The 9,028-nt window shown below is 35.1% G+C and overlaps 1 long non-coding RNA gene across 1 annotated transcript; it reads right to left on the minus strand.

Annotated features, from left to right (window-relative positions):
- Window positions 1-6,968: 6,968 nt before the first annotated feature.
- LOC116094826 lies at window positions 6,969-7,824 on the minus strand. The gene is made up of 2 exons (XR_004120341.1): window positions 7,780-7,824; window positions 6,969-7,187 (listed from the first exon to the last, which is right to left on the minus strand). It is a non-coding gene; the product is annotated as an uncharacterized LOC116094826 (long non-coding RNA).
- Between the last annotated feature and the right edge of the window lie 1,204 nt (window positions 7,825-9,028).

A 9,028-nucleotide genomic window follows, 5' to 3' on the forward strand; every position in this document is an offset into this window, starting at 1 on the left:
TCAATTGCCATAGCTCTTTAGCTAAGAATGAGTCTTCCTAAGCTTCCCCACTATCCATGTTGAGCATTAATATGGCTTGGTCTTGTGTTGTCATATCCTCTTCTTCCTGTTCCTGCAGTCTTCCTGTCTCTCTTCTGCATTTTTCTTGACCCTTAGGTATGGGTATTGAATTGTAAAGGTATCCATTGGGACTAGGATCCACAGTTTTGATTGGTTGCAAATTTCTGAGATGGTCTGCTACAAAAATAAGTTCCCTTGACAAATGCTGAAGGGAATATTTATCTGTGTTCAGAACAAATATATAGAATGTAGATAGGGATAATGCTTGCCTATTAAAGTGGTAAATATGGGTTCTTCTATAAGATCCATGATTTACTTTTCAATTTTGATCTTATTTCTTTTTAGTGCATGTGTGCATGCATGCATGCATGCATGCATGTGAGCATGTATAAACTTTGACTCTGTAAGCCTTCTCATTGGCCCAGTATTTTCATTAAATTTTGGCAGGACTGAAACAGTCACTACACATAAATATATAATCTGAATTGGAAGCATATGTTAATGACCATTTAGTAGTGGGTGGAAATTTGTCCTAATGCCCAGTTAAAATTTGGTGAATATTTTCATTGTTATAAAACTCATAAACAACTCAGAGAGCAGCTTATTAGAACAAGCATTTTTATGCAGTAAAATTTAATAGATGCCAATTCTATATGTGCTGAGAAATGAGAGTGGGAAAATGTTAATCATTTGTTCTATATTTTAGGCTACAGGTAGCTATAAGAGGATAAAATTTCTTATGTTCTGTAAAACATTGTCATTTATAGTATAAAGTCTTCATTCATGGGGTGTATGGGTCATTTTTCACTGATCTTTATTGATACACAGTGCAGTGTGTTTGCTATCTGGTCAGAGCATAAGCTCTCATTATTGTGGTAATTGTCTCTACTTGTAGAGAGTTGGACAATCAAAGAAATGCAGCATTCCGTATGCATCTAATTTTCAGTTAAGATTTTCTTTTAACAGTCAGAAATTTCTTTTTTAACATTTTTATTAGATATTTTCTTTATTTACATTGCAAATTTTATGCCCTCCAAAAACCCCCCTTTCCCATCGTCCTTCTCCCTGCTCACTAACCTACCAGCTCCTGCTTCCCTATCCTGGCATTTCTCTACACTGGGGCATCAAGCCTCCACTAGACCAAGGGCCTCTCCTCTCATTGATGTCCCACAAGGCCATTCTCTGCAACATATGCATGCGGCTGGAGACAAGGGTCCCTCCATGTGCACTCTTTGGTTGGTGGTTTAGACCCTGGAAGCTATGGGGGTATTGGTTGGTTCATATTGTTAGTTCCTCCTATGGGGCTGCAAGTCCCTTCAGCTCCTTGGGATCTTTATTATAGATAAGTTTTTTCTTTCTTTCTTTTCTCCTCTATAAACACATTTTGTTCTGTCACTCCCTATGTGGTCATGGTCCACAGTTTCAGATTTGGGCCCTAGGCCATACCAGATAGGATCCACCTGTGTAAAGCCCATAAAGACATGTTATAACACTGATTTGTAAAGATTCATCTTGAGTATTAAATATAACAGAGATATGGATATTCTGTTTCATGTCTGTGTGCAATAATTTTCACTGGATGTGACCTATTTGAACAGTGCTTTCAACTGCAACTGTCTTTTTAGTTTCACTCATTTTTTGAGTAGCAGAGGGAATTTGAGTTTGCTCATGTTTTTATAATCAGAAATTTTGTTAGGTTAACATTTGGTACGCATCTTGCCTGGTAATTATCTGCCAGTATTTTAGCACATTGTTAAGTAGCCACCATTTCCTAACCAGTTTAATGACTTCTCCCAATCAGGTAGAATTATTTCTGTTTTTGTTTATGTTTCCTTTTTGTGTGCCTCCAATTTCACTTCATATCTGACCAACAGTGACAAAAAATGATGTTTATTTTAAAGATTTATTTATTTTTATCTTGTATGTAAAAGCATTTGCCTATAGGAATGTGTATGCACCAAATATGTATACTGCTTCAGAGTCCAGAAGATGGCATTGGATCCCATGGAACTGGAGTTACACATAGTTGTGAACCACCAATGAGTACTGGGAACTGAACTTGGGTCTTCTGGAAGGGCAACTTGTACTCATAACCACTTTTCATCTCTCTAACCCATAGTCCCTGCATACTCACTTTCTGTCATCTTCTGAATATGTCTTTTCCATTTAACACAATGAAAATATATCAACTCTTTAGCCCATCACTTAATTGCTTCTTTTTTTTTAATTCTATGTGGATTTTCACAAATCAGAAAATTTATCAAATAAAACTTAAGTAATCAGTATTAAATATATAAGATGCACAATAAAAGAGCTGAAATGTTAACATGAGACTAAAATCAAAATTTTAAAAATGCACATCTAAATCAAATTTAGAAATAAAAATCTTGAAATAGTGTAGGGTATTTAACATTGGTATGGCTCTTTCTTCTATACAGGACTATAAATAAAATATTTTTATTAACTTTTTCTATGCCATTACAGTTCTTTGAATATATAGGTATCATTAAAAGTTAAATAAAGCAGACACAAAATAATAGTTTCATGGAACAAACTGGAAAGGTGATTTCCTCTAGAAGCCAACAATTTCATGGAATTAGAAAGAAACCGAATGTAAGACAGTTTGGCTATTACAATATTTTGATGTGTGTAATATATTTGAGTTGTTTTCATTCTTATTTTCAGTCTTTGGATATTGGCATGTTTATTGTTTAAGAGAGGAGCTTGTTCTGTGTAAACCACAGCGCCTGGTATCTAATACATCATATCTTTGAACTATCAGATTTACTATTGTAACATTTACAAATCTTATATTCTTGACCTTATAAGCTAACATGGGCTTTTGTCTAGGGGCCTATAGAATAAATGTTAAGTACAGATTTATGCAAATACATACATTACTTAGAAAGTTAAATGTTAAAATGGTGTTTTGAGAGTGGCAGACATGACAAAATTAAGGAAAATATGATAAAATTGACCAAGTAATATGAAGCTGATGCATTTGTTGTACTTTTATTATTGCAGAGTTAACCTGAGGATTATTATCAGGTGCATAAATATAGATAACTAATTAATATCAGCAAATGTCAATACTTGAGAATACTTGATTTTATTAAACTTGTTCTCAGGTATTAAATGAAAGTCTGTTCTACAACATTCACATTAACTTCTGCTTTATCTCTAAAGTAATAAAGCAATAAGATAATATCCCAGAATGTTCACTGCTTTGTAGTAATTAAATATGCCAGGCAGACTTCAAGCTAAGAACTTTTATTCATATAAGGAGCCTACATTTCTATTTAGTACAAGAAAAATGTTTTAAAAATGATATTGATACTTCTCATTAATTTCATAATGAGTGATTAATATAAAAATAAAGAAAAGTTTGAAAACCAGAGAAAACAAAATCTTACTTATTTTTATGCTCTCAGGTATAGTTTCATATTAATATGTACACATTTTGTGAAGACAGCACTAAAACACTTAAAGATTAAATTATCTTCAGTGTGAAAGACAAAGTCATCCTTACGTATTTTTAGCATTCTTCAAAGATAGGGTCTTATTATGTAGATTAGGTTGGCTTCCAACTCACAAACATACACTTTCTTCTGCCTTATGAATGTTGGATTATACCACCACCCACTGCTGGCAAAATGCCATAGATGATATTTATATATATGATTAGAAACAGAAATATTTCAAATAGGACAAAAAGAAGATTGTTTGAAAGCATATTTTATATAAACACAAATGATAGACAGACAGAGAAACATATGTATATGTATTAATATATATAAATATAAGATAGATAGGGATAGATATAGATGACATGGAGATAGATAGATGATAGATAGATAGATAGATAGATAGATAGATAGATGGATAGATAAAATTCTTGGCAGACTAACAGTTTTGAATTAGAACTGACATGTGGAATTCATATGCATGCTACATTCCCCAAATTTGTGGTTTTTATGTATCAGGGTAATTGATACTTCTTGAATAAATATGCTAGTGGAATGTTTCATCTGATAACATAGAATTTCTTTTAGAACTAAATTTAGCAAAAGAATGTTTCTTATAAAAATTAGAATTTTAAGGGTGTTTGTTCAGTCTTTAAGAGGGATGAAAACTGAGTTATTTTTAGAAATGAGTAGATCTTTAGCAGAAAATATTTGAAACATAAACACTCTTATAAAAAGAATCATCTAGCTTAAATTACTTGTATTTCCTCAGTCACACTACTCTAGGGTTACCTTTTCAAGCAAAAGAATTTTAACCCAAATGTTTCATGGTTTGCATTAAACATGGTGATGACTAGTTTCAATGGCAGTGGCAGTTAAGTGATTACATGCTGAAGTAGACCAGGACACAATTTAAATCTTGTCTTTCCCATTGATATATATATGTGTGTGTATATATATATATGTATATATATATATATTGATATATATTGATATATATTTATATATATATATTGATATATATATATATTGATATATTATAATATACAATGTCATATTCACCTTATGAAAACATTGATGATATGAGTTTTTTGACCAAACATCTAATGGGATCCTATTCTGTGAAACACAAGTACACATAGAAATGACTTAGCAATTATAGGGAAGAGAGACATATAAAATTGGAGACCTATATCATTCAATGTGGCACAACTTGTATCATATTCCAGGTACAAGGGCTATATGTAAAATTGGTTGCTCCCGCAAACTATAAATGTATCACAAATAAAATATTCTGGTCTATGTTATACAATTATGGTTAGCAAGTACTGCCTTTTCATTTTCATGATAAAATCAATCAAATAAGTAGTTTGAGGAGTTCACGCTTGTCCAACCTCCTGACCAAAGTTATTTGAACCTGTGTGAGTTTCACAAAGCTCTGATAGTTGAAAAATTACCTTTCATAATCATGAATTAATCAGTATTCTCATTCATTCCTATAATTTTAATATGTAAAGAAGTAACCTAGAAAAATAAACACCCCTTTTAATACTCGTTAACTATTTTATTATGCACACATATTTATTAATAAATAGCTATGAGAGTATCTTATCAAAGCAGTTTTCTCTTTCTGCAACATTAATATGTTCTCTCTCTCTCTCTCTCTCTCTCTCTCTCTCTCTTTATTTTGCCATGATTGAAAATGGCAGTTTTAAATACTTATGTGCATGGGACCAGTTGAATTATCAACTGGAAGCTATTAGACTTGACCAGATCAACTGAGAATGTTCAAAGATTTTGTCAGTTTCTAATAATGAAAATCCTGTATGAGCATTCAAAGGGAAATGTTGACATAAGGAAAATATTTACATTTTATTATGCAGGAAATTCCCAGAGAAATTATTCAAGCCTCATTTCATCTCTTATATTTGTTTCAGATGAGAATCTGAAAACCTCTGTCAACTGGAAATGACACATGCAATGGGATATTAGATTTCAGATTCATGTGATGTCTATGTGTGCTCCCTTGAGAGACATCACTCTGCTGCTATCATTGAGTCAAATTCATTTTTGACCTAAGTAAACTTTGTTTTATGAATATGCAAATCAAGTGATAGAAAATGCAAATGTTGTAAATAGGTAAATTGTTTTGTCCAAGACATATTCCCAAACCACATAATGCTTTATTCATTTAGGGGAAATATTCTATTTGGTATTTTTAAATTTTTCATGTTTTATTTTTTAATTTAATTATTTTTAGAAATTGTCTCATTTTTACAGTCCTGACTGGCCTGAAACTCACTGTAGAGACTTGAATAGCCTCCAACCTCCAAAGACTTATACCCTTCTGTGACTTAGTGCTGGTATTAAAGGCATGCTCCATGAAGCCTGGTACATAATTTTTATTTAAACACTCCCTGGTGTGTGTCTGTGAGTGTCTCTGTGTGTGTGTGTGTGTGTGTGTGTGTGTGTGTGTGATATGAATGCAAGTTCCCACAGAGGGTATCAGTACCCTAAAACTGGAGGTAAAGGTGATTGTGATCCATACAAGTAGGTGCTAAGAACTGTACTTGTGTCTACTTCATGTTGTTAAGAACTGTCTCCAGTGGAGGAGTTAGAGAATGTACTGAAGGAGTTGAAGAGGTTTACTATAGGAAGAACAATATCAACTAACTAGACCCATCCAGAGCTCCCAGGGACTAAACCACCAACCAAAGAGTACACATGGAAGGATTCATGGCTCCAGCCGCATATATAGCAGAGGATGGCCTTGTCAGACATCAGTGAGAGGAGGAGAGGACCTTAGTCCTGTGAAGGCTTTATGCCCCAGTGTAGGGGAATGCAAAGGTGGGGGAGGTGGGAGTGGGTGGATGTGTAGGGGAACGTCCTCATAGTAACAGGGAAAGGGGAGATGGGATAGGGAGATTCAGGGGAATAACATTTGAAATGTAAATAAAGAAGATATCTAACAAAAAAGAAAACCAAACAACCAAACAACCAAACAAAAGAACCTGAGCCCTCTTTCCAATCCATGTATTTTAATAAACATAAAACTAATTTCTAATTCTTTTTCTCTTAAACTATACACACCAAGCCACTGACTAATTTGTATTTCTCCTGTGACTATATTTACAACTTAGCAAAGTATCTAGTGTTTCACATTTATGATGAATACTAAAACACAGTCATCACTAACTTTTTGCATGGTAAGAGGAACATGCCTTCCTTCTAACCACTGCTGGGTGAGACTTTAATGTCTCTGCTTCAATGAAAGTATGATCACCTTCCCCAGAGACATTTTTTATAAGGGTATGCCAGTGCAAGGGTATATTAGCAATCTTCAGCCAAAAGAAAGTCACTCAATATACCCGATACTTACACAATTAGGGAGAGACACAGAAAGGTGACTGCATCCGAACAGGAAAAGAGAAAACAGAGGGTTGAGTAAATGGGTAAGTTTTTATAGGTATTAAGTGCATACACAGTGAAGTAGTGGAAAACCACATCCATTGGAGACAGACATATTGTTTGGTCACTAATTTTGAGTCACACCAGGGACAGATTATTTTTCCCTGGTCCTCTTACCCTTCATGTTCCTTGTCTTGACTTATTTTAGACCTGTCTTCTTTTCTCTCCCTCACATGAATTCAGAATACCTGCAGACTGGGAATAAAAGAATAACCCTCTAATATTTACATTATTGCAAGCATAAATTGCTATTATATTAGAACAGTGATAACAAATTTAATCTGTAGTTAAGGGTGAAGTACTCAGGAGTTCACATTTAATTTGATACATGTGATAAAGATGAAAAGTGTGACAGGAAAGCGGCAATATTAATGATGTTCTGACTGGCATAGGTGGCATAGGAAAGGGTTATGAAGACAGAGATGGGTGAAAGGAGAGAGAGAGAGAGAGAGAGAGAGAGAGAGAGAGAGAGAGAGAGAGAGAGACTAAAAATTTACTACAATTTCTAAATTCCATAAAACGTTCCATAAGAATGAAACATGATGATGATGATGATGATGATGCAGATTCATCTTTAGGTTGATGCAGTATGTCAGTATCCAGCAAGAATAACAGATCTCTGATATTACAATGAAGCAAGGATGGATGGGGATACCATTCTATAGCTGTGTGGTACAACAAGCATTGGAAAGTATGATAGAGTCTTAATTAGGATTTTACTGCTGTGAACAGATGCTATCACCAAAGCAACTCTTATAAGGAGAACATTTAATTGGGGCTGGCTTACAGGTTCAGATGTTTAGTCCATTATCTTCAAGGTGGGAAGATGGCAGCATCCAGGCAGGAATGGTGCAGGAGGAGCTGAGAGTTCTTCATCTCTATCTGAAGGCTTCTAGCAGAATACTGACTCCCAGGCAGTTAGGATGAGAGTCTTAAAGCCCACTTCCACAGTGACACACCTTGTCCAACAAGACCACACCTACTCCAACACCTTCTAATAATGCTTTCCTTGGGCCAAACATATACAAACGATCACATTCCACTCGCTGGCCCCCTTAGACTTGTTCAAACATATGAATCTATGGGGGCAATAGCATATGCAAAATACATTTAGTCCAACTTCAAAGCGCTTCATAGTCTAGAGTAGTATTAATGATGTTAAAAGTCCAAAGTTCAAAATCTCTTCTGAGATTCATTCAATCACTAAACTGTAATTGCCAAAGCAAGACAGAAAATCAGCTGAGCAAACTCCAAACTCTGCATCTCCATGTCTGATATCAAAGAAGTCTTCAGATCTCCAACTCTTTTTTTATCTCTGTTGACTGCATCAAACTTCTTTTCCTGGGCAGTTTCCACTCCCGGTTAGCAGCTTTCTTCAGCAGATATCCTATGATTCTAGCATCTCAAAAATCTTGGGGTCTCCCAGGCAACTTCAATGTTACAGCTTGTTTTTTCCAGTGTCTAGGATCACACATGATCTTCTGGGCTCCTCCAAAGTGCTGGCATCACTTCTCCAGCTCTGCTCTCTGTAGCACTCTAAGCTCAGGTCGATCCACTTCACTGCTGCTGCTGTTCTTGGTACTGGGGTCTTTCCTTTCACTAATAGCCTCTCATAGGCTCTCTTCCTTATACCAAGCCTCAAATCCTTTGCAAGACACCTCAGTCCTGGGCTGTCAACTATAACTGAGGCTGTACCTTCATCAATGGCATTCTATGGCCTCTCAGAGTGCCAAGCATCAACTGTTCTTCATGCTTCAAAACCAGTACCACCTGGATGACTCTTACACATTAACAAGTTCATCAGCATAAGATACAACCTTGGTTTTATCTGGAACACATCTTCTTTGTGTTTTCAGAAATCTTCTCAGAAGATTTCACCTCAGTGATGCTGGTCTCTTCTTAATCACCACTCACTTTTTAACTCCAGCTAACCAGCATGAATTGTCCCAGAAGTACCTTCTATTCATGACTCTAAAACCAGAGCCACATGGTCAAAGCTGCTGAGTTTTACTTGCAGGAGCTGAAATATACCTCAT

This window comes from Mastomys coucha, unplaced genomic scaffold, assembly GCF_008632895.1.
Source record: "Mastomys coucha isolate ucsf_1 unplaced genomic scaffold, UCSF_Mcou_1 pScaffold17, whole genome shotgun sequence".
Lineage (NCBI taxonomy): Eukaryota > Metazoa > Chordata > Mammalia > Rodentia > Muridae > Mastomys > Mastomys coucha.